General features: G+C 41.2%; 1 protein-coding gene across 7 annotated transcripts in view; it reads left to right on the top strand.

Annotated features, from left to right (window-relative positions):
* The window catches only part of ptprub (protein tyrosine phosphatase receptor type Ub), a 132,564-nt gene that overhangs the window by 39,992 nt on the left and 68,857 nt on the right, over positions 1–23,715 (top strand). The window lies entirely within an intron of this gene.

Here is a 23,715-nt window from a genome sequence, read left to right as displayed (position 1 = left end):
CAGCAAGAATCTGCCGGCAGCCATTAGCAAAATTTGAATAATTGATACTTTCCCTTTTGGGCTGAATTCAAACTCACTGCTATGGCATTTACAGTGATTGAGGGCCTTCAGAGGCAAAGGCGACAGCAGCTACTGTAACATGATGACATTGCGAGAGGCACTGCGAGCATCAGCTCTCGATCGATCAGTTTTGAGAATCAGAAGGCAAATTAGGTTTAAATGATTATCAGCTCATCCCGCAGCCCCGTGTTGTTGATGGGTGATCAGTGTCCTTGTGAAGTAACATCAGTCGCACATGTCTACTTGGTCAAACTGAGTGGAGTTTGTTGGTCAAATTGTCACTGTGCCTGTGAAGTCTTATGCTAATTCTGACAATTTCACACAAACGTCTACAAGGATAGAATAACAAAGTGGTGACATTTTGACATACGACTGCAAGGTGGGTATTCCAGTTATTCCCCATCTCGCTGGCCTAATCCCTGTTTTGACTTCTAAACATGTATTACATTGGCCAGCCAAGGTGGGTTACTGGGGGTGTGTGTGTGTGCAGGGGCCTAACAAGAGTTTATGAGATAAGACCAGTATTACCATTGTAGGGCTGAGAAACTGGTGTCGAGGGAAGATTAGTAAACAGAGCTGAGATAGCTGCAGTTTGTGGCTCCCAGGAGAAATTACAGCCTACCGTTCCCATGAAAGGAAAAATAGTCTTTGGGGGAAAAAGGATATCCGTGCTGTTGGCTTCCCATTGATAATGTTAAATTGTTTTGCTTTTTATGAATACTCGCAGGATGATGACCTTGTCAGGAAGAATGTGTCTGCATGTCAAGTGTACTTGGTCTTTTGAAAGGCAGATTAATTTTACTTAAAGAGTAATGGGCCTGCTGCATTATCCATTATAGTGTAGCAGAGTGGCCTAAAGGAACATCCTATTAAAGATGATGAAGCTTACAAAGCAGCTTATGGCAATGTATCTTACTGTCTTTGGCTAATTTGTTTTCTGCTCTATTTTGTAATTTATTCGAACAGGTCAAAGATCAGAATTATTACAGATACAATTATTTTATGGATTAGTACTTATTCAGGTGTGAGACATCAAAAGAGATCAGGATCTTGTCAATTCCCCAAAAGTAGATAAGAATCAATAAAGACTCAACATTTGACATCCAAAAGTGCAGTAGATAGCAGATAAGAAAATAGAGAGCAGCTTCAATGATACAAATCTGAATCAAAAAGATAAACATTTGTGCCTTTCCACGTTTTCAATGTAATCCAAAAGGATTAGGTACATTAGTTTGATTGAAAATAAAAAGAACAGCATTGTGTGATATTCACTCAACAACCAAGAGTTGCCTTTTTCTTTATTTACTGTTGTTAAACTGATGAATGGATGTAAAGGAGGCATGCAAAGATGGAAAAGCTAAGTAGCTGGAAAGGGCTTTAACCCTCTGCAAGGTGTTCGTTTTTCACTAAGCACTCTCTCAAGGTCCGTTGTCAAAATAAATCTGAATAGACGGTTTAATTAAAATCAAAATATGTTTATTCCCTCCATACCTCCGCAACCCCTCCCACCTCCTGACCTCCTGTTCTCTGCTCGGCACCACCTTCTTCACTATTACGCAACACATGCAATGGCTGAACAGAATAACAGTTTATATTAGGAATGCTTTCAAGATTTTGTTTTCTTTACGGTACACAAACATTTGCTCAGTAGTCTAACTCAGCAACATTACAGTGTCTCTTTGATATCTAGAAAATGGGGCTTTAGTTTCATCCGAGTAAAACTAAACTACGGTGAAGTGTTGGAATATGTTAGTTTTTCTCACCATGTGTTGCATACTAATCTTCCAGATCTCGCTCTCTCAGTCTCTGAGCTTTTGAAATGTCTAAATGTCTCCTGTGTTGTCCAGCTTTCCACATAAAATGAAGGTAACATTTAAAATGTTTCCTGCTGCAGGCGGGGATTTGTTCATTAAATTTCCACAAGCTACACAATTGATAGGCTGTTTGATCAGCTCCTAGAAGAGTAAATCCTTACCTAAATACCCACACACATCCTGAATGGACTCTAGTGTTGGATGGGACCTCGGCTTTAATGGCGGTTAGAGCTGAAATGAAGCATGACTCTGAGCATCGTCCTGGGGTCATGGCCAGGTCAATTGGCACATACTGTGGCAGCAGGCTCCATGTAATGACCTTGACGGAGGTAAACCACACAGTGAAACACACGGCTTCATCTGTATCTTCGGCACCCTCTACCAGTCGGCTAGGGAGAGCAATGTGATATTTTCTGCCCTTTTTACACCGGTCACCTCTCACCCCTGCCTGGCCCCCAACGCACACTGCAGACCAGCTGCACGCCAGTGAGTGTGCGTCATTGACAGCGACCCCGAGCTTCGTCTGCTCGTGTGAAAGAACAAGGCAGAGCGAGGAGCTACATCTGCTGCAGAGGCGTTGTTATCGGAGAAGAGCAGCCATCCTCACCGGTTTGATACTCTATTGGACTCCCTCCTCCCCTCTGGCAGTGTGCAAACTACGTTTACTGTATGTGCAGTAAAACATCATAAAACCTTTGTAAACCTGCCTGGTTTTCTAAACATGGCTTAGCTTGACGTTAATATGAATCAAATAATATTGAACATAATCTCGGGTTACATTTATTTCCATTCAAGGCTCTGCCTGATTTTAAAATTAACTCACTGAAGAAATAGCCCTACAGTGCTCACCTCTCAAAGCCACACCCCGAAACACGTGGAAGCGCCGTGTGCTTAACTCCTGCTGGAGGACGAGTTGTTGGGGAGAGGAATCCAACCTAACCTCATCCAACCGCCACATGCACCCAAGATAACGGGTTGTTTACCTTCTCTGTGTCGGAGTATTTGCTCTTTGGATGTGAAAGAATTTCAATTTGTATAACAAAATGCTAATAAATTTACCAACCAAGCTTTTAGCCTTCATTATTAATGGTAAAATGGATAGTTTGACAGCTTCAAGTTCTTTTTAAGACATCATTTATGATGCAAGTTGGGAAATTGTGTTATTGTTGCGTTGTATTCTTTTTAATAGCAATACTGTGTGGGAAACATGTTGTAGGATAGCAACCTGTTTTTCTCTTAAGATATACATGTATTTGTAAGGGAGAACACTTGAAGCTTGAAGACAAGGTAAATGGAAACTATTTACAGTCAAATGGATGTGATCGAATAGTAAATCTCTTACGGATTCCTCTCCCTCGATGGACAGAGGGCAATAGGTGATTACAGATTTGTAAAATTTGGGATTTTGGCCTATACAAAGTAAATTGAATGGAATAATCGCTCCAGCAATGTATGGTAGCTGTACTGTATATTTCAAGCTTAAAAGTAGTTATGTTCATGACGCGGGGAGGAACCACTTCACATCTTCTTGCCACTTTATCACTTAACTTGGGTTAGAGGGCAATTATTCGCTTGAAGAGATCTGTGTGCGGTCCTGTGATGTCATAGGGTCTGCAGGGTTTTCCCTAATTAACTCACCTTTGGTCCGAAAAGGAGGATCTAATTAGTGAAATTGGCAGCTGTAGTGTTTTGTGGTAATATGAACCTGCGGTCTACTGTGGCTCAGGATTGTACACACGTGGCTTGCGGGGATAATGCTCACGACTCATTACCTCAAGGCAAAGAAGATCGTGTTTATTGATCACTGATGTATAAAATTAATGTCTGAAAGTTCAATCTTCTTTTGAACCCTCCGATAAATTCCTGTAACTACATAGAATCTTTTAAAATGCAACAAGTTATTTAAATTGTTACTCAGGGAAACCTTCTCAACAAGGTGGGCGCGGAATCATAATGTGAATAATACAGACCCGTTTGGGGGGGCTTCGTACCAGCAGCCTACCTTCTAACTGGCGCATAATATGTGGCCCGTTCTTTGGTTTCTCCGTGTTTTTCTCACCCACGCACATACACTCAGGTAATGGGTAGGTATGGTAATGCTGCGCCGATTTAGTCTTAGTCCCCAGTGTAATTAGTGTCGCTTTGGAGGGACAGCTAGAGGGCTTACGTGTATAAGGTTGCAGGTTTAACAGCATAATTGAGGCTCAGGAAGCACACTGGATGGTAACCAAATTGACTTTCTTGAATACTTCCCTTAACTCGGGTGAGAGGAAATGGTCGATCTCTTGAAGCGCAATGATTCAGCTGATGAAAAAGGAAATATGTACACTGCAAAATACGTTGCTGCATCGTTGTTGCATGAATTGAATTAGTCCCTTTTTGACAGATGGGAAAAAAATCCTTATTAATCATCCTCTGGTAAAACATTTTGTATGGTTACTTCCAATCTTTAGGGTGGATTTTGAGATAGCTTTGTGGATAAGGGAAATGTTTGAGCTGGTTTTGGCCAGAGAAAAATGTCAACAATGACAATGTCAACCGTGTTGGTGTGAGAGGAAATTGCTGTGGATCACTGAAGTTGGGATTTGAAACCCCAATTTTTGGGAGGTCTCTGACTTTTTTGCGAGTACTACAACTCAGCTGATAAGAGGTCAGAACAAGATGCATGAAGATCTGTCACTGTCCTGAGCCTCATATTTGCTGAAGCAGAACCGTTAAGGATGGTAACTAAAACTATTTTTATACTCTCAATCTTTTTACGTTTTGATTTTCTTAATCATTACATTCAATGATGGTTTTTGGGCCTACTGTGACATGTATGTAAAAGCCTTATGGGCAGGTATAGATATAGAGATCCTCCACGAAAAAATTCTACTTATGTTCAACAGTACTTTGATGAATAAAAAACTTGAAGCTGGTGTATTTAAATTCTAAACTAAAACACGTCCTTATAACACAAAACTCATTTTGCTTTGTGTTCATAATGTTGCACTAAATATTGCCGACTTGCTGACTTGCTGTTCGGATGTTATTATTCTTCAGCGCTGCACTTCATTTCATTGTTGGGCCAACTTACTTTCGAAGGGGGAATAAAATGTCGTAGTGTACTCCTTCTGGAGTGTGAAGTAACCCCCGTCTGCTTGTAAATGCAGTTCACCGTTTGTCCCTCTGCGGCCGCAATACACACTCCAGAGGTCCCAGTGGGAAAACTCGTTGTGCGTCGAAGGATTGTATATGCCTGCCTTATAAAACATTTAGAAGCTTTGTTTTAAAACACAATTCACTGAATCCACCAAAAAATGTCTGTTGCCACATTTATGGAGTGATGGAGATGTCATTTTGACTGAAACTTGAGCATCTGCCTTAGGTATATTCACTATAGTTGTTGGGAAAACTGTTGAATGATTGGAAAGATAAACATCCCTGCAAATTGCATGAGCTGAAATTGTATGCAGTCATTGATCCTCTGCTGTGCAATTTAATGATTTCAGTGTATTTCGCTCTGCAGGCGTAGTGGGTGGCACTCCAGTCGCCAGGAGGGGTTCTGAGTGTAGGTTATTTCTCTTCCATTTGTTGAAATAACATTGATTTGAGGCGTAGAATCCTCTTGAGGTGGCATCTGGTTTTGAGACTCAATGAAGTGCCTTAAGGGTGGGTCCTTCAGGGAAAGAAATGTGGGGGACAGAACATTTCATTCTCCTCCCTCATGTTCCCTCCTCTTCGCTCATCCTTTCCTGCCATTCACATTCCGACACTTCTTCTCAGGGGTAATTTAATTGAGCATTGTTACCATAATACGTTGTGTAGTGCACAACACTCAGTAAGTAATTGATATGTAGGCACTGCTCCTGGGTGGAGCCATTTGCATTAAATCGTGTTAACTGATATGATAATGAATGTGAGAAGCCTAATGCAAGCAGAATGTGTAACAGGAGATGGATAGCTATTTGAATTATTAACAATAAGTAATATATTATATCAGGTCTCAGGGGTTCAAGGCCCTGTCTGCATTTGTAGCCTGTCTTTACTGGGATCGGCCCGGCTGCCTGGATATAAATAGTCTGTATGACATCTGGCATCTTCCCCTTTATCTTCCACTTTATCATCATATGCCCTCTATTCTCTTTGTTTCCCTTTTTACGTGTGTTGGGATTTTAGTTAGCAAATAAATACTGCATACCAATCATGTACGGTATTAAAACAACTTAATAGGTCGTAGGTACACACCCTTCTGTGCACCTGTTAAAGCATCCTCTGTCATGCAAATGGCCGACCCGCTTTCAAAGCGGATTTCGGAAAATCTAAGGATAAACTAATGGATTACAAATACAGTTTTAGATGTTTTAAGTGACATCCATAGACGAAAGATCAACAGAGCATAAATGTGAGGCACATGAGGTACACAAAGATAAGATGTCATATTGGATGTAATGCAGCTATGCATTTCTAGGAATCAAAAGAAGGTTTGAGGCAGATAAAATGAATTGCACAGTAATTCAAACAAGGAAACCAATAATATGACTCTTTCATATTTATAATGCCATTATCCCGTCCATAGTACGAAGTGAAAATTTAATAGAGAGCACAGAAGAGAATTTTCAAGACATGTACGAAGTGTCGTATTTTAGTCCATATTGCATCTTACAACATGCTGTCAAATTAGTGTTCGCAAATTCCAATGGAATGTGAAGGGAGGAGGAAAACGGTGCATTGTTTACCACAATGACCTGACCTGATATTAATGAATATTAGGCATTCCCGTGCCTGTGTTCTGTGTTGGCTTTGTTAAAAGTAATCTCTAGTTCTTGGAGGTTTCTTTTTCCAATTAAAAAGGGTGATTTCTCTGTCTGTTTGTTTAAAGCAGCGTGCAAAGCATTCAAGAAATATGGTGATAATATTTATTTTTACGTTATCTCCCCCTTCCAGAAGTAGAGGAAGACGACCGACCGACCAAACTCATTGATGATTTGTTCAAATGTTTGTTTGAAGTTTAACTTAATGAACGATTAAAAGATCTAGACCTATTCATGAACATATCCGTGTATTATGAGCAACTTTTCAAAGTCAAATGAAATTTGAGATTGCAATCAAGACTATATGCAACATTGTTGATGGGGAACAGTTCAACCAAACATCCTCAGCAAAGACAATATATTTCAAATGGATTAAATTGGGTTTCTGGGGAATGTGCTAGATATATGTGTAAAAAGGTGAGAAAGCTGAGACGAAATGAAACATGCTCTGAGGTTTGTGTTAGGAGGGAGATATTTTTCTGGCACGGTTGTAACGAAGGTGTCTCATAAGACTCCAAGTGACAAAATGTCTGTTATGTGTCCATCATGGGCTAATCTGTTTAGTATGCTCTCCATCTCTTTGCTTTTTACCAGACTGCCAACAATTAGCTTCTCAAGCTTCGCCAACCTTTATTATTCCCCATTTACTCGTATGAAAGGCTCGCTGCCTTTTATATGAGTAATTACTGTATGAAGGGCTCTGATGGAGAAGGTACACCTCAATGGACTGAAACAGAGAGGAATTAAGTGCAGAGTAGTTAGGACTTTATAGAAATTAAACTGAATCTTTTTCTTTAGAATATTCTCATTCTTCATAATTATACAATAACCTTAAATGACAGAATGTACGATCATCCCATCCTACGTATTACAGCGTATGGTTGTTGCAGCAGCCTTCGAAATGAGAAATAGATTTTAAGAATTGACTAGTGGTCTTTCATGGGTTTCGTAAGATTTCTTTATTCTATTCTATCACAGTTGGAGTCATTACTGTATTTACCTCCTCCATTAAAACTGTAAAGTACCTCCTAGCTTCACAAATATGGACTGCAATTACCCTGGGTGAATGGCAAAAAACAGCGAACTGTCTTTCGCGGCCGTGATCAAAATGCGGCAGCAGATGCCTGCGATAGATGCGGCTTGCAGCCTCAAAATTGCGCTTGAAAAAAGAAAAAAAAAACACCTCAGTATTTGTAGAATAACAAAAACATCAGAGACGCGGTAAAGGTGATCGGTGCTCCACGCACCCTCTGTGTTCTTTGAAATTGGAGCGAAGAGCATGTCCCTCTGAGGAACACTCCCAGGTTGTTACAGCTAATGACTGCTGGGGGCTCTTCACCAGGAGCTGTCTGACAGCATTTACTCAGATATTAATATTGGACAATGAGAACGAGGCTTTAAGTTGGTGCCACACAAACGTAACGCATGCATGAATAAACACTGGCACGTGCACGCTGATGCACACCATTAAGCATTCACAGTATGCAGATTTTTGTTTGGCTTTTACATTAATTGATCAATGTAAGGCCGCTTCCTCTCCTGTCGGAGTTTATGTGAGTTTTCATGCAATGCCATAAAGTGAAATCCGGAAGCTCTGCATCAGTTTTATTGTGACAGAACAATTATGAAGTTCCATCTCCCGTTGCTCTGGGAGCTGCCTCCTCGTCACCCTGCTAAGGGCCATGCTCACCAAAGGGAGCTATAGAAAAAGCCATAATCATAACTTCAGTGGAAACTCATATTCTTTTATATGCTTTGCCCATTGTGTTTTTCATTGCAGAGAAAACTGAGAACTTGAAACGTTTCAAAGGTGCTTTCTCGTGATGATGATTCCCGAAGGGAGGCGAAGCCGCTCCTATTGTCTCCTGACGTGTTCTCTTTGAGGAGTCAGGGACAGTCTGTGATGCTCAGCTGGAGTCCCCCCCCCCCCACGCCGCTCACACAAACAGCGGGATTTGCACATCGCTTAACCTAATTCATTTGAGGCCTCTTTGGGAGCAGATGAGTCAGATCGCATGCACTTATGGTTACACAAAGACCGACACACACAGACACTTTTTCCATTTCAGAGTCTCAGGGTGTCCTCGAACTAAACTTGTATCTCTGTTCTCCCGAAGATTATCTCTCCGTCATTTGCTCACTTTTTTTTTTTCCCCCACCGAGCTGTAGCATGATGTTGAGAATAAGATGACATGGCAGTTCAGGTTGGCGCATTGGAAATGCCACACAGGCATGCTGCCACAGACTTCGAGTGCTACATTCAAATCTCCTCTGTGCCACGGAGGCAAGCGGTCTGTGTCGGGGCAGGAGCAGTCGAACACCAGCTACTGTGATCAGCCTGTATGCCTGCGGGTGTGAGAGCTTCATTTTTCTACTCCATTGTCTGCCGGTAGTCCAGAAAGATTCTCTTTTTAGTCAAACTTCAGGTGTTCTGCATCCAGATAATCGCTCAATTTACTTATTTTGTTATTACACACTACATGTCATTTAGCTGACGCTTTTATCCAAAGCAACATACAGTAAGTGCATTTCAACCATAAGTATACAAACTCAGAAGAACAAGAAAGTGCGATTTCATCAAATAAGCCGACAACTTGCTCTAAAGAAGAGCCATTATAAGACCAATGTAAGTGCTACAATTTGTTAGTGTTTTTAGTCGCAGTATAGTCTGAAGAGGTGGGTCTTTTAGTTTGCGGCGGAAGATGTAAAGACTCCCTGCGGTCCTGATGTCATCAAAGAGCTCGTTCCACCATTTAGGAGGAAGGACAGCAAAGAGTTACTCCGTCTCTGCACTTAATCCTGTCCTCGTCTACCAAGTTTCACGAAAAATGTGTTTAAAGCACACGCGTCCAAACTTCCTGCAGCCAGCCAATTAAAGGCTAATCTAACAATGCACAACACGTTCAGCAATGCACTGGCCTATCTTTTTTTAATTGAATTAGGGCCAGAGCAAAATAAAGCAGATATTTCCTCCACATCTCTCTGCGCTTGATTGCAGAAAGCACAGGCAGAGGGATTCAAAGCGGCTGGGTCAGTCATGCCACTTCCTCTGCGATTAGAGGACCAGATAACCAAGATTCATTTGCCAAACACCTCGGCGATTAATTAGCTAGCGGTTCTTCACTAATCCTGCTTCCTTGGGCTTTTGCGGGTCGAACCTCTTTACATTACCAAGAGCACTTCACAGACAAGGGAAGGCTTAAATGAGCGAGCTGGATACAGCGTAGTTACTGTGATTGTGAGTGCATGTGAATGTGAAGTTTTAAATAATGTGTGTTAGAACAATAACCTGCAGGAGACAACGTATGTGGATGGACACAGGGTCGGTGCCCGCTTGTACACAGTAGCACGGTTGCAGCTGCAAATCCTGCCTCTGACGTCTTAAGCGTGACGGTTTAGCCCTCTCCTCAGTTCAAAAGCAGGTCTCTAACGCTGCCGGCTTTCCGGCTTGTGTTGTTTTGCTATTCCTTCCCTGCAGCTCCGCTGGGCTTCATCTCATAGAACCCTCACTGCCCTGGGACTCACGGCAGGTCGCGGCCCCCGCCCGAAAACGTACAGGCTGCTCTCTCGCGTGCGCACATGGCATTTGGTCTCACAAAATCGACGGCCCTTTAACCACAGAACAAGGAGAGGAACTAAGGAAAAGAACCGCATAAGGCTTTTTAGAAAAGTTAGTTGTTGGCAAAAGTTGGCATAAGCTCCGTCTCTGTCAGGTGCAATGATCAACCAGATGAACGAGTGGTGAGTTAGAATGGACCACGCAGAATCCTTCTACCCGCAGCAGATCCTTTGGTTGATGTTCAGCACTCCCTCAATCAGATTGCACTGAATGGATTGTACATCTTGAATTAACCGTCTTATGTGACATTTCATCTTTTAACATAAAACAATAAAAATAAATTGTCTATGACTTAATTCTACACATATTGCTCCTTATATGAGGGTGAAATACTATGTCTTTAGCATCTCTTCTCTCTTGAATATACTCAGAATCAATGTACTGCATGAAATGGGATAGTCGATAAAACTATCTGCTCTACTATTTCATGCAGTACATTGATAGTTTAATCAATGTCCATGAAACGGCTGCGTGCTGAGGATGTCAATATCTTGCCTTTAAAAAGGTGAACATGGAAAATAATGTTTTGGTCCTCAGTGGACAGTGATTGGACTGTGAGCCAGGGTTGTGAAAAAAGCATATACTGTATGTGCAAGTGTGCCCTTAAAAAGCACATGCATGCTCAGCAGAACCTCCTCCGTATATAAACAAGCGGCAGAAATATGTGTCTGTGCACCTGCACAAACCAATAGAACTAAGATTTTCCTCTTTTCCCGTTGGAACTTGAAGTTATTTCTGAACACGGATCTTCTGGGCTGCATATTGTGGAGAGTCAGCCAACAGGGCTTTTGCTCTGTGTCCATCTGGCTCCGTTGTTGATTGCAGACTCACTGGCTGATGAGCGGGGCCTAGAGTAGAGTAGTAGAGGCAGAAGTCGGTCCCCGAGCTTGCAGGAGCTCCTTTAGGCTGTGGTTTGGCGGGGCTTTTCAGAGCTGCTCTCTTGCAAACCCTCTTGAAGCGAGCACAGCAGTCTCCACGGTTGCCTAATGGCCTCGTTGCTGCTCTTCAGAGTTTGGCAGTTGACAGTTTCTGATCCTTTTTAAGCAAGAGATAAAGCCCTGGCAGACAAGCAGGAGAAATAGAGTCAGAGATGTCTGTGGAGATTTAGAAACTAGCAGAGTTTCAGAGAGGCGTCAGTTTGTGTGATGTGATTTATTGATTATTTTAAAGTGATCTTTGAAAGAAATACCATAGGGGCACTGTAGTGATGGCAACACTGACAACCTTGACATTTGTCACGCGTTAGCATGCGTGCAATTCCCGACGAGAGGAATGCAATATGTTCATGTTCAAAGGGGATGCTGGAGGACGTACGGTGAATCCCAGTCACTGCACTACCTGCACATTGACCAGCTGTAATTAATTCCACCAAGGTACACTGAGAAAAGAGAAATACATTGAGAATAATATTGAAAAAACTGAATTCAATCTTTGTTAGAGAATTAGAAAAATAAAGTTGAAAGAAAAACTAAAGACAAAAAAGGAGAAACGGATTACATGCAGCAGAGGGAGCAGAAAGCGAAGTGGGCGAAAGATGGAGTCCAAATTAGTTTTTTCTGAGTCTGCTTCAATCGCACTTCATTGCGTTTAGTGTGCATAGCTACGTACCCAGTGTGACGAAAACAAAGCCTCAGTGAACGCTTGGCTGCGCTGCTTTGCAACCTATTATCTATTTTTTTCTTTTATTTTGTTTTTACCTCTCACAAAGTCTCTTTTTATGGACAAGAATGTCACACCATGGACAGGCACCACAAGGGTGGCCAGGAAAAGAAAACTCTTTCTGCTCTCAGCCATCAAAAGTAGTAATCAATGGAACAGTGGAAGAAAAACCAAAATTACTTTCACAGAAAAAAAAGTGTCTCTCAAATGGCTCAGCTTTTCTTTTGTTTACATGTTTTTTTATACAGCGGTTGGCCGTTTATGTCCATAAGTCCTTACAAAGGTTTTCAACTTGTTTTTATCTATATGAACAAATGTAGCATTTATTATTTTGAAGAATGTGGTGAAATTAGTGGTCACAGTCTCCATAGTAATAATACTGTCGGGTGTTTTTTTTTTTTTTCTCATCAAGTGTAAACCGCTGTACCCGAGGAGAACAATTCTCGAGAAATGTACTCTATGTACTCTACTGTATGAATGTGGAATTCCTTACTAATATTTAAATTTCCATCTCAGGGTCGATAAACTTAATAGGCATTTTTCCAATCAGACATTTGACATGTCATTGGAGGAAAATCACAGGTTTAAGTAATTACTGTTAAGTGGCTGCATTCCACTTAATTGAAGGTGTTAAAAAGGCAGTGCTCACATGGCACATTGGGACACTCAAATGGCACTGTTAAAAAGGTTCAGAACACCACAATTAAAATAAAGCAATTTTCTCACGTACCTTTCAGAGGTATCAAGCGAAGTGCATAGTTTGGGTTTATATGAGCTCAGGTTTGGACATCTGATCTGCCTCTACCCCGATCAAACAAACACAGATCATTGTAGCTCAGAAACTATACTTTTTAAATTGCAATGAAGTAGAATATAATTTTAAAGTATTGCAAATCCTTGGGAAGCCTCGATCACAGTTCCAGTTTCAAGCTCAGCACCTGGAGAGAGATTATAATATTTGTACTTTCACACAAATTGCTTCCATCTTCACAATAGAGAGAGAAAGACTAGAATTCTGTTTGTGGAGCAATGAAAAAAAACAATCTTTATATATTATAGGGATTTCTTCAATAGAAAATAGTTTCAATAAACTATTTTGACAGTGAGGCTTGACATTGTTTTTACAGGGGCGTACCTGCTAACAGCAGTTTGGTTGGCTTTTGACTGGAGGGGTTTTATGCGATTGATGAAACGGGAGAACGAATCCTTGCGCTGAAGGCCTTTTTATTCATATCTTGACTTGTCATTGTAAAAACTGAAAGCTTGAGGGTTCTGTTCGGTACCAGTGAGTAGGGTTGCCAACCGTCCCGTATTACCCGGGACATCCCGAATTATGGGCAATTTTGATTTGCCCGGGACAGCTCCAGTCCCGTTTTCCAATCACAGCCTCCTAAGTCAATGGCGCGCGAAAAAGCTCCCGGTTGTTGTGCGCTGCTCATTGTGCAAGCCACCGACCGCTAGCACCCCCCCCCCCCCACACTAATAGACATTATTCCATAGAAAACAGCTTGAATTTTCCTCCTCCGGGGTACTGGACATGACTGAACTGTACCTTCACCTCTATATGGGGTGTCTCGGAAGAAAACAAAAAATTTCAAAACACATTTCAAATGTTTGTAGCACTGAAAATTGTTGATGGAGGCCAAGGTCAGGGCTACAGCAGCTGACAGAATGACGAGTGGTTCTTACTGAGATAGAACGTCTGCCCACCAAACGAGGGTTTGGGGAGGGGGGGGGATTGACAGTTAATCACAAGCATATTACACCTCTGGGATGGGCGTGACTGCAGCCTCCTGCCTTTGGCGCCAGGCTGCCTGTCATTATGATGACTCTGCGGCCTATCAGTGTCGGCCCCAGATTTATCTTTCCCACAGTAGACTGTGGCCTTGTCTTGGGCTGCGCCTGGCACCTGTCCATCTATCAGCTGCTTAAGTCCTCCTGTGACGCAGTGGACGCAATCTTTATTTCTATACGGCTGCATGCCGCCACAAGGCAGCGATGCTGTTCGCAGCTCTCATTCAGGGAGTTATGTTCAAAGAAACACTGAGACGTGCAGGAGACATCTTGGAATGAACAGTTAAGTATTTAATAAAGGAAAAGGTGATGTGCTAAAAAGAACATCTCAGCTGAGGAGCCGCTGGTCTCCGCAACCAACAGGCCACAGGGCAGTACTTTGACCATCCCTACTGCCGTCTGTTGCCTCCACCAGCGAACTGGAGAACAAGGCTGCCTACAAGTATTTATACAGATCAGTAAAAAAACAAAAAAACGATCAGGTGTGAAAGTCAGTGACCATGCCCCCTGGGAGTGGTCTCCTGGTGAGTTCAATGTAGCTCGGGCTTCGGAGGCCTCTCAATCAATATTAGTTGTTGTGTTATCAAGTATTACATGTATGCATTTCGGTAGATTACATTACATTAAATACAATCATAACTGTACATTGGTATTATTTTATTCGATCAGTTTCAAAATGACAGTGGTTTTACAACATTCCCATTACCTTATTGAATACATATCTCCAGAATAATGGTTGTATTTTGGTGTACACTAAATGCATTGTATTTATGGTTAATTTATGAACCTGGTCGTCAATATATTTTTGTGGTGACCCGCTCCTCCAATACAGACCGACAGACGCTTTATCGTTGTTGAAGCACTGTTTTGTGTTTACATCCACCAGGGAAAAAACTGGCAGACTTTATTGGGACTTACGTATTTTAGGAGGGACATCGTGGGCGGACAACTTCGCTGATGGCACTGGTGAATGCTCTTTTAAACAAGGCGAGTAATTACTAAAAAGCATGCTGAGGGCCATTTAAGCTGCATCTGTTGACACCACTGTGACACGAATTTTAAGATAAGGTGTACAAGTGCGTGCGCATCCTGTGTGTTTGCGTGTCCGTGTGGCGAGAATAAGAGAGTAGTTTTGCTTGAATGGCTTATTATGCAGATTTACCACTGTTGAGTTTAATATCCCGAGATATAGTGGCCCTAGAGCCATACAATTAAATCACTGCAATGTTGACGGTGAGAGGAGCTTCAGTAGTAGAAATATCTCTCAAGTACATGTAGTATGACAATAATATATATTTTTTCCCGAAGAGTTTTGGAAAAGACTTTCAGGCCCCTCAGCATTTTCCAACTGCCATTCATTTCCTCTCGTGACTATCTCATTACCTTTCTGTCAAGACAGATGACCAAACCGTGGTGTGCGTTATTATGCGGCCGGGCCCACCGTCCCTGGAGGCCCCTCAGTTTTTTCACAGGAGCGTGTCGCCATGCTGGCTGGTTAATGGGATCGGTCATTGATAACAAGAGGCTAATGAAAATCTAATCAGAAGAGCCTGTCGCTGGATTGTCTTCTCCTTTTTCGAATGTCGCAGACACAAAGTCGCTGTGCTTGTCCTCTATGTCCACGGAGGAGAACCTCTGTCTCAGGTCTCATTAGCTGGCGTCATTTGCAGCGTCATTGTCAAGAAATGTAATATTTATTCGTTTGCTCATTCATTTTCTGTTGCCTGTTTTAGGGCCTCGGGGGCTGGAAATGACCCCGTACTCTTTCTTCCATAGCGGCGATGTTAAATTTAGCTTTTCTGTTACAAGGGGGAATACAGGGAATGAATAAATGGAGCCCTATTCATTTGTTCTTTTTTATGTTCTTCCTCCTGGGATGATGAGCGGCAGGACAAAGAGTAGAAGCAAAGGCCAAAATCATGTTTTAAGCATCCCAGCAGAGGAGGAAAGTCAGATGGACATTAGACTGGAGACTAAACCTATACTCAACAGTTAAACCTTAAAAATAAAATCTGATTTGAATATATCTGCACTGTGAGGGTAGGAGACTTCATGTTTTCACATCTCTATGCAGGGGAACTGCTGGATCCTGTGTGTGAATAACCTGTAGGCGTTAAATATGGTGGGGAGCCTTATGTGTATTGTCTGGAGCAGAAACCTCGGAGAGTTGCACCTGTGTGTGAACATATGCTCAGCATATAATCATATAATTTGATATAATATACATATAAAATCGAGTAGTTACAGGATCCATTAAATAAAAAATGTGTATTGTTCATGTCTCAGCTCCTACTGATACACAAACACTGACAGTCAAAAGTTTTGAACCACCTGTTATATTTTTGTCTTTCCTCTTTTACTTGAATAACTGCAATTTTAACACATTATAGATCAAACACAATAATTCAGACACCGCATTAGGACATGTCAAGTTTTTGTGGCAGGTAATACCAACTATTTAAATGGCATTTCCCTCACCTAATGCAGAAAATACCATATTTGTTGATCGTGACGGATTGGGATTTTAAAAATACCTGTGAACCTTAGTAAAACGCAACGCTTATCGACATTATATTTGCTTATATTAGAAGCATGTCTTTCAGGGCTCTGTGGTGTATTCTCAGAGGGTGATGACTGGCTGATAAAGTGCTGCTGAGTGCTCAAGGGCGAGGTTTATGGATTTCTGCATCAGCCAGGAGCCACAGCTCAGCAGCACTACAACAAGGTCCCGGCCTTTTCTCCACATGTTTAAAGTGTGTGTTTTTTCCCAGCTTTTTTTTTGGCCTCCAGTATATTCTAGAAGGAGGCAGCCTTCTAGAATACACGTCAGCAGCATCCTCCGTAATGTGAACCAGGATTAATGAGATTCCGATAACAACATAGCACAGATTTAAAACAAAAAGGTACTGGCAGGTGATTGCTGTCCTTCAAGATTTCGATGGAGCAATAAACATGAACATTAAATCTCCATAGTCGTTCCTCCTCCTCTTCATAAACACTTCCCCTTTTGATTATTATACGTTTAATTTATAACACCAGCCTTGATCGCTAAACACAGTTTAGTACTGGCCCGGAGGGCTGTATAACATGTTCATTCTGCAGAACAGCAGTATGGGCTTGCACTTTGACCAGACTGCTAATGGTGATGCATGGCTCATTGGTGAGCAACTTTCTTTTTTTACTGACTGAATGGAGACAAAATTAATCAGGGCCTCGTGGTCCAGATTGTCTGTTTGCTATAGATGTTATATTCTGACCACATGGTTGATTACATCCCTGACCAACCTTAAGAGCCGCTAGGGGTGACCCATCATGGTTGTTGTGTGTGCACTGTGTCATAAAACTCTGTGCGACAAAAGATTAGATTAGAAGCTCTTTGTTAACCATTTTGAATTACACTTAATCAAACTAAAATGTATATTTGTGCCAGCCACAGCGGTGGGTGGAGTTTTGGGGTTGTAGGTGTGCTCTGATCTACATACGATCCATTTTTTTAGATGCAATATCTCAGAATCACCGGGAAGGAAATTCCAAAAAGCCATCTGGTCTCAAGACCGAAATGATTCGATTTTGGAGGTCAAAGGTGAAATGTCAATGTCATCCTGCAATGCCTTCAGAGAATGTCTTAAAATCTTGCGCAGACGCCCCAATTCAGGTTGAATGGATTAAAAGGGAATTTCATAATTATGGCAATTCGCATAAGATGACCTGCAGAGACATTGGTGCAAAAATAATGGCAGAGGCATAAGAGCACAAGGGGGCAATTAGTTTTTTAGGTGCTTCATTTGACCAAATACTTTAGGCACTTTTGGTTGGAGTGCCTCTGCTGCAATTCTCGGACCAATCGGAAAAGCTAAAGTTGCAGCTCAGTTTTAAGGAGGCTTTATGAATTTTAACAATCCAGACTGCCTTAAAAGACACGTTTGACATTATTATTGTCATATCTTGAAAGCTGAACTCATCTCTAATTTCAGTAAAATGGTACAAATCTGGACAAATATTTTGGGCAAAAGATTTACTTTTGGTGCTCTGTCTGTCTCTCTGTGGTTCTGATGGACTGCTAGTGCAACAGAGTGGCCTATATCTGTACAGGACATATCTTTGTATCTAGTTGTAAGTGATTTTGGTGTTGGGCTGACACATGGAAATAAGTAGTTCCACCATTTCAAAAGTTATTTATCCTTACAAGGACTTGCATTTGGTTTAGTCTACAGCACGGTTGGTCAGCCATGTACCAGGCAGTGCTGAGAGCATGCAGGCCGGCAGTGGTTGGTTTCACTGATTAGAACAATTTCAGGCATCAAGGGAAACCTAATCAGTGAACCCACTTGCCGTGGTGTGGAAGGTCAGTTTCTTTCAAGTGCTCTTTCAAAGTTTCCACACCAATTATGAACTACTGAGGGTTTGAGACCTCTCGGTCCTGAAATATCAGAAAAACTGCCGTAGCTATGTAATGACACTCAAAGTAAGTGCAAAATTTAATTTCTAAATCATATCAAAACAAGGATACTGTGGTTCACAGCACTTGCCTTGACCCCCTGGGCCACCACTGCACAATTAATGTTTCCTCATGACGGTTTCCAATGCCATGTGACGTATGCTGTGTGAGTTGAATTAGAATCTCAACTGTGTATGATCATGATATAGTGCTCTCACTAAACGCCACTTTATTCAAGTGTCCAAATTGAATTTCATCTTTGACACACAGTACCAAGAGGTGGTCATGCCATGCACACTACTACTACTATCAGTCAATGCTAGTTACTGTTTAGTTAATGAGGTGGATTTTTCTCTTCTTTGATAAACCCCAATCATTTATACATACATAAATAAATAAATAAATATATATATATATATGTATATATATATAAATAAATGAAATTTGTATTGGTAATGGCAAACAGACAGGTAGAGCGTACTCGTTACTTCCTTCTTCCCGTCCGGTCTTTTGTCATGTGTCCACTCATCCGCCTCTCTCCGGAGGACAATTTGCCAGTTGATCCTGAACGGCCCGGAGAACAATTCTAAAGGTCAACGCGAGCAGACTGTTGAGATTGCACCTTTCCTCTTTCCCCCGTCTCTCCTTGGAAAAGGAGACAACAGCACTTGCTGACATGGCGTCATCTCTCTCAAACGCTGGAAGGCACAGTCTACTTTGACAATAGCATCACTTGTATTTCATTTGTTTTCTGCTCAAACATCAGCCCTCAGCCGGCCCTCCTATTCTATCTCACTCTGGATTTCTCTCCAGGCTGTCCCTGCAGACGTTGGTAATGGCTTGCTGGCCCTGTACTTGAGGCAATACAAACTTGCAAAAAAACGGGAACAGCTCTGGCTTGAAATGATAAGACAAAGTTAAATGCAAATATTCTGCCTTGGTTGTTTTCTGACTGTAGACAAAGGAAGTGTACTGGTAAAAGGTTAAGAGCGCCCCGAGGTGAAGTAAAGCCTAATTCAATATTTTTCATTTCTGTCACTTGTTGGACTGTTTCTGAATTTTGAATTAGAGCTGAGGAGAATAGAAGTCAAAAAATAAGGCCATAGGTAGCGTGCACGGGGCGTCCAAATGCTTTATATTCCAGTCAGGACAGGGTCTGCAGGGATGAAAAACGATAAGTTGATGCAGTGAATGTTGTTCCATTATTAACATTTAGAAATGTATGATAGAGGAGATGTCATTTAAAATCGATCTTTGGTCAATAAGAAATACCAAAGCCAGAGGGGTGGATGGTTTCAAAGAACAGAAAATGTCAATACCTACTCTACACTGAATATTTTAAAGTTACAGGAGAGAGAAGCTGCTTGATGGATGGCAGCGATTACAATGAAAGATGATTTGAATGAGAGAGAACGAGTATGACGTCGGTGGAGCTAGTGTGAATAGGGGAGGGGGGGGGGGTCACAGGGGTGATATTGAGATTAGGTCATTCTCTTCAGGTGGTGTGTCAGCTTTTGGAATAGAAAACCATTCATTCTTTAATGCCCTTATGCAAAGCTGGCAAGGTGCTCAATTGATCCAGCTGCAATATTGATTTGAGCATCATATAATTGACCAGTTGCTTAACGCCTCCCCCTAATAGTCATTGTCCAGTCATAGTTTAAACATTTGTAACAAGGTACAGCATGTGTGCCAAATTTAGGATTTCTTGACATGTTTAGGCAACATGCCAGGCATCGTTGTAAGATAATGGTTTTTGTTGCATGGAGCTAACTTGTTATACTAGTTAGCTGAGAAAATATGCCAGCAAAATGATTGTTGATGTTTGGAGAAACTGGTTGTGCTGATTTTCTTTAGCTGATAGTTCCTCCTATGACTCCCAGTAGGAACACTGTCATTGTGTGTCGTTGTGATAAGTCGATTAAGCCTGTGTGATGTCTTGTTAATGTGCTGTCCCCGTGTGAGATCTTCCATTAGGAAAGGAACTTGTCCTTCCTCTCAACGGGTTTCTTTTAAGTCCTCCGTCCCTCTCTTTTATTGGATCATTTTTTTAGACGTAGCTCCAGGCTTCCTTTTAAATAATCTTTGAGGCCAGACAAGCAAAAAAAAATTACTAAACAATATTTATCTTAATTTATTTTTGTACAGTGATGGTTAGTAAATGCATTACCGTCTGATGTCAGCAACAAGGTCTTAATGTTATGAGTCAATTTTACTTTAGCCATTTTTCCAGCGGGAGGCCGAACATCAGGGAAATTACAACCCTGATGTGCCTTTCAGGGTAATAACCAGAGCGCTTCTATATTTATTTACTTATTTACTTATTTATTTGTACTGAAGGTTTCTGCGGGCAACAGCAAGTAAACACATTTTTGGGACATCAAAACCTCAGAGACTGATTCTGAAATCCCAAATGTCCTTGCAGACCTTACAGGGGAGAACGAAGGCGAGCATCGGGGCCAATGTGCTGAAAGCCGGCCTCTAATGATACAGCGAGCAGCATCAAGGACGCCTCTTGAACCCGAATCCAGCCGTTGATCCCATTATATTCAGACCTCTGCTCTGCTCTCTCTAGTTTCGTGTGTGGGTGAGCTTTCTTGGACTCTGGCCTTGAATATCAGAGGAACAAGTTCATCTGAATGGGTCAAACAAAGCGAGGCTTCTGCACATTTCGTACAGGAGGGAAAAAAAAGTAAAATTGTAAAAAACGAAGCGTTAACCTGCTGTGTTTCTGTTTCCTTTTTTTCACATCTCCCCTTGTTAGCAACTCTGCGTCTTATTTTTGGTTTCTCTGTTTATGACCTCAATAAATCCATCACACAATATGCACAGCTCTAACTGCACCCTCTGCTGATGGCCCTTCCCTCCCTTTTGATCTGTTGTGGCTTGTTACAGATAGTGTCACCTGCAGCCTTTGACCAGGTTGTAGCCCAGCCGTGCTCCTTATGAATTATGATGTGCCGCATCGGTCCTAATCTTATTATGGATGTTCTTTTGCCCTTGGGAGGGACATAAACGGATGGATGGAACTTTTATCAGATTTCACGGTGCTTCGGAGGATCATTTATAAAAGGTGCTGTCTTGCGTGTGTGTGGGTAGTCTGCACAGTGGCTCTGGACACTAAAATTTGATCTGATTAGGTTTAGATGTATTTTACGGCAAATAACTCTTAATAAAAATGTAAATGTGAACCATGAAACAACAATAAAACCTTGCTACAAAGAACCAGTAAAAAAAAAAGATCAATCAGTACAATACAATTGTGATTCTGATTTTTGAACCTCAGGATCTAATTGAAAAGACCACTCTTGGTAATCAGTCAATTTGCTGGAACCAGAATACTTTCTTTCTTTCTTTGGCTGCCCTACAACTCTGCGATTGAAATATCTGTAATGTACCCAGGAGTGTGACCATGTAGATTGTTAATAGTCATCAGTCACATCTTCAAATTAATTCTAAAACTTATAGCAGAACCCAGAGGTGTGGTGTGGTTGTCTTCTTCTGTTTACATTCTGAAAAAGTTAGAGGCGAGAGTTTTTCCTTGGGGTGAAGTTTTAATGAGTTGTTTAGTCAAGAGGAGATGAGAGCATGTAGACATTTTGGAATGTTGTTGAAACAAACAATATTAAGAAGCAACTTTGGACTTTTATTTTGTTAACTATACAATGACGCAACAGAAAATAGTTGCAGCCTTATATATTTCATTTCACAGAAACAACAGAACATCTTACCACTGTATTGGAATTGAAACCAATAAATTAGATTTGGGTTTTGGCTCTGAGCTGTAGCAAACCAGCATATACTACTTAAGAGACTTAAAGTTCAAAGCAAGAGAATTAGAAGAAAACAAAGAGCAGGATGTTTTATATTATTTTTAGTATAATAAATGGCACAAGAACATTAGTCTTTGGAAATTTGGGTGAAAAACAACATAATCTCTGAGGTAACAGTGCAGGTGAGGGAGGCATTTGGGGAAAGACGTCCTGGAAATCATTATTTGTTTTATTTATTTATATTAGCAGGTTATATTTTTAAAGGAATAAGGTCAATAGGTTACTCATACTAAATTATGAATATTTATCAGGAGTCAATATTTGCGATTTTGGGCTATACAAAATAAAATGAATTAAATTTAATTGAATATATAGAAAATAACCAAAGCAATATCTTATGTTTATGTGTTAAACGTCTTTATACCGTACCAAATATTGCCAATATGGAGACATTTCAATTGTTTTACAAGCACAAGTTCCACAGAACTCTCCTACAATACGCATATGGAGGTTACTGACGATTACATGGTGAAAGTTACATTCTGTCTTGCCCTTCTATACTTTAAAGTAACAGGTTCTTAATCCCCCCCTAGTTTTTTTTAAAGATTCATAGTGTCACTATCTCAAGGTTGAGATACATTGACTGACTTTAAAGTTTAATCCACTAGTCCTTCACTGAAGAACGTCTAGTCTGTCAAAAGTGAGGATTCCCTGTTTTCCACACATAAATTCAACACATGTGCTTTTTTTGTAAAACATCAGCTTGTCAATTTAGGTTCTTAACGAGGTAATTAGTGTGTAAAAAGCAGCAAGTGACTCCATCCTCTTTCTGGTTTCACAGTCCATAGAAAGGTAGACACGTTTTTTTCCCCCCCCCTGTGCCCAAAGAGCAAAATTCAAGTTCTCTACTCATATCTCGTACTACTTTAGTTGTTTGCAAGATGCGTGAAAACGCTAAGTGAGTATAGTGTGGGATGCTTCCTCGTTGAGAGGCGCGCACTGAGTGGGAATTATCTAATCGTCTGGCGATCCGACAGACAGAGGCTATTCCATCTGAGTAGAAAATAAATGACTTCAGGACACCTGGCGCTGAGGCCGGTCCCTCAGGACCTTTCTGACGGAACAGAAAGACCTTGGCATACAAAGACAACAGGCTTGATTATGTGAGTACACGGGAAGGTCTCCCAACATTGGCGTGCTAATCACGTTAGCGGGCACAGACTCAAGGCGGGACAGATGCTAGGCAAAGGGCAACGGGGTTATGTTATCCAGATTAGAGGAGCCTTTGGGAAAAGGGAAAACTTTCTCTTGCTTAGTCTGTCATCCTTTCAGGTATTCACTTGTGCTTTAGCCAGCACAGGTTGTGTCTTTTTATTCCACAGGTCACACTTTTGTGATTAAGCAATGAGTTGGGGCAGAATATCTTCTTTCTTCCTTCTTCTAGATTCACTTCCCGTCGCTTTCAAAAATAAAAATCATACTACATGATGCATAATGCACACTTATCGTACAATATGTCTTCTTTATTGGCTCTGATTTGAAAAGAAAACGACTCACCAAAAAGTAATTACCGCCTGTGGAAAGATGGATATGGCGCTTGCGTCTTTCCATTTCCAATTTATTGATGAATCACAACTGCGTAAGCTGCTTGGTAACTTTTTCTATAAATATATCCTTACTTGCCACATCTGGTTGACGACATCTGTTTCCGACACAAAAATGACACCTGATGTGAAATCAGTTAACATCGTCCGAACTTACATTT

The sequence above is a fragment of the Pungitius pungitius genome, chromosome 11 (genome assembly GCF_949316345.1).
Source record: "Pungitius pungitius chromosome 11, fPunPun2.1, whole genome shotgun sequence".
In the NCBI taxonomy this organism is placed as follows: Eukaryota; Metazoa; Chordata; class Actinopteri; order Perciformes; family Gasterosteidae; genus Pungitius; species Pungitius pungitius.
The sequence above is the reverse complement of the archived record's forward strand: the minus strand, read 5'-3'. Positions and strand labels throughout refer to the sequence as shown.